Here is a 3360-nt window from a genome sequence, read left to right on the forward strand (position 1 = left end):
ATTGTTATGTCTTGATTAAAATAGTTTAGATACATGTCCGAAACATTTATCCAACACATAAAAAAAACTCCATTAGGTGAGTATTTTTGTCTGAGTGCCTGCGATTCAGCCGTAAGCCAGCAGGGGGCGGGCTAGGCATTGAAGAAACGTGTATAAATACTGGAACTTCCGGTTTTCTTGCCAGCGTTTCCTGCTCGCTTGAATAGCATTAAACCGCCGTTCATATTCCAGTCACTGGTGTTTGTATGGTCTTCGTTCCTTTTATATTTCAATTTAGTCAACACTTGTGTGTTTTCGTCTCGACTTCAGTTATTGAACACTAAATTTTCTTACACATCCATCCATAAATACATAGATTTTTTTTTCTGCAGGTTCAGGAAGGAAACCCAGCCATACCTCTTCCCAGCAACACTCTGAATGCAAGCATTAAAGTCACAATTAATAATTCAGTATTTATATTAAGTTCATGTTTATTCATTCTAGTTATAAAAAAAAAGCTTTACACACAGTTCCTAACACAATTTGCTCGTGTCTATGGAAGTAAATGAYGACAAGATTAGATTGTAAATATGCAAAATCTATAATAAACACACCCACCACACACACACATGCATGGTTTAGTACAGCTATATTTATGGGGACTTTGCATTGACTTCCATTCAGTTCCGTAGCCAGACCCTGACTGCTGACCCTAAACCTAACCTCACAGGTACCTGACTCTAAATCTAACCTAAACTCAATTTACGCTTTAATCCTAACTTCTAACCCACAAATGGCATTAGTCCCCATAAGTACCAGTTGGTCCCCACAAGGTGTAAGCCAAAAATTGTCCCCACATAGTAGGGAATACCTGCCTGCACACACAGAACTGGACTCATGCAGGAGAATTATCAGCCTGTTTTCTCATTTGGTTGAAATACGATTACAGAAAAAACTACAACAGCACAATATATTCAGTCAGGACCGAGTTAGTATGACAGGTACACCCATCATTTGCCATTAGAATACGAATTTATGGATTTCTCATTTATAAAGCTCAGAGGAAATCACACACCCACTCATGCACATGATGCACTTATTCACAGTGCATGATCTTTTTTTTTTTTTTTTTTTTTTTTTGCTTGTTGCATACATCTCCACAGCCAGTCTCTTTGATCTGAAAGCTTGACTTTTGGGGAACTGCTGCGCTCTTAGCAGCCTTGGGCTACGTTTGATTTCTATTATTTATTGCTGAATATGGCAAAGCCCTTAAGGGAAGTCAGGGGAAAACAAGGTTCATTCACTATTGTTCTTTGAGGCACCTCCTCACAGTGCAGGGAAAGAAGTGTCAGTAGGTTGGATTGGATATTCAGGTTGGAGTGGCAGTTTAAAGTCTGCAATTCCCAAATGCTTCACTTTGACTAAATTGTAAAAAGTAATCATAAAATTGTTGTTGTCATATTTAAGCTTTGTTCTGTGTCCTGTGTTGTAATGCAAGGTATTCTGATCAGACATTTTCACTCAGCTTCYAAATATAGCTGTGAAAACAGCATCRTGTTTAGCAGTGAGCATGCAACAAGTGAACAAGACCTGTGTTTCTTACTGAAAAACAAATGGGAAGGTAAGCAAAACAACAGGWCTTCTTAGCTGCATGCAGGTGCATTTTAGCTGTAGGAAAAAATACCCTAACTTTAAGATTAAAACAGAAACTTAAATTCAGCACAGGGGACTATTTGTTTCTTCCTCTGAGTCTATAGCCTGGCAAAAACCAGCTTCTTGTTCTTCACTTTGCTTCGTAAKGAGAACTCTCAGCTGTTGAGAAGCARTTTTTCCTGTTGGAGGCGTGGACGTTGAAGTTGAAAACGACTGGATCTGATTTAAACAATCGCTAATGTTTGGCCGTGACATATAYAGAGCTCCAGCTCAACCATGGAGGATGCTAAGCTAAGAGGCTAACCGGAMATTGTGTGCGCTGTAAACAMCCATCYTCCACTGAGAAGAAAGAAGMACYGAGACGAACCAGATGGATGTAAATGAGTGCTGCAGGCTTTSAGAAACAACTTTAATTTATTGTTGAACTCCAGCGAGTGTTTTTATGTGTGACACACTTTACCAGTCTGCATTTTGCAGCTAATACCTTATTTATAGTACCCTTTATGGTATTGGTTGATGTTATAAGCTAGATACTAGCTGTGTTTCCATCCAATTCTAATTCAAATTTTGAGCAATTTTTTAAAAATTTCGCAAAAAGGAAAGAATGAATAAATGCGAATCAGACGTGTTTCCATCAACTGGCTTGAAGCGAATCAGTTACGTCAAACACATGCGTGCAGTGAACAGGAAGTAAAAGTCGCATCTCAGGAAAATGGAGAGAAGTTATCAGGAACGTGTTGTCACTATCGGGAAAGTTGTACTTATTCTGTCATATCAACTAGTTTTGGCGATTTTACTGCTGTCTGGAGATGTAGATAAAGAAAAGCAATTCTTTTCATGTTTCGAGAATAACTGAGAAGACGCCGACAGGGGGAGGAGGGTCCAGCTGCAGTCGCTCTGGTACCGGGACCGTTCAGACAGTCAGAACAGCTGATCAACCACGTGTGTTAAATGTTCGCTACGTCAGAACTTATTCGACAAATGTGTTTCCATCTGTCCTTTTGCGCATTAACTCTTTTTTTGAAAAAAACAAAACCCACAAGCGAGCATGTCAACTTATGTGAATTAGAGGAAGTTTTTCGAATCAAGCCGTTTCCATTCACCTTTTCTGATGCGATACTTCAAAATGTGCATTAAAAAATGCTGATGGAAACACGGCTACTGTTGGACTTGTCTTTGGTTTCTGAAGTCGAAAGCCATCCATTCCTCATATTTTGGTCACACAGTTTTTCCTCCTTGGTATCTAAAAATACGGGAGTCACATAAGTTTTACTACCTCTGAAAAAAAACAGATGAAAATAGAAAAATGACCAGTCTTAAATGTATACTGCAGCCCAAATGCATCCAGGTCTAATTATTCTCCTGAGTCTGCAGTAATGACTCGGGCTTAGAGTGTAAACAAGTCCTGTGGTGCACTGACAAAGACAAACGACAAACTCTTTATCCCTTAACTCGTATGGTTTTGCATCTGTTCTGGGTCGGGTCTACGGTGGAGTCGTTTTATTTTCTCATGCTCGAAAAGTCTGTACCGAGGAGCAGCAGAGGGACGATTTAAATGAAAAAAAAAAGCGTCTCTAATTGTCTAACTGGTCACTCGTGGTTTCCAATCTGTAGAAGTATCCTTGTAACAACTCTGTAATGGCCTCCATCTAACACAGGTGCTCCCCCAGCACAACTGATGGAACTTCATTTTCCTCTTCCTCCAATGGCATTTGGGCTTTTATATAT

The sequence above is a fragment of the Austrofundulus limnaeus genome, unplaced genomic scaffold (genome assembly GCF_001266775.1).
Source record: "Austrofundulus limnaeus strain Quisiro unplaced genomic scaffold, Austrofundulus_limnaeus-1.0 Scaffold11, whole genome shotgun sequence".
Taxonomy (NCBI): domain Eukaryota; kingdom Metazoa; phylum Chordata; class Actinopteri; order Cyprinodontiformes; family Rivulidae; genus Austrofundulus; species Austrofundulus limnaeus.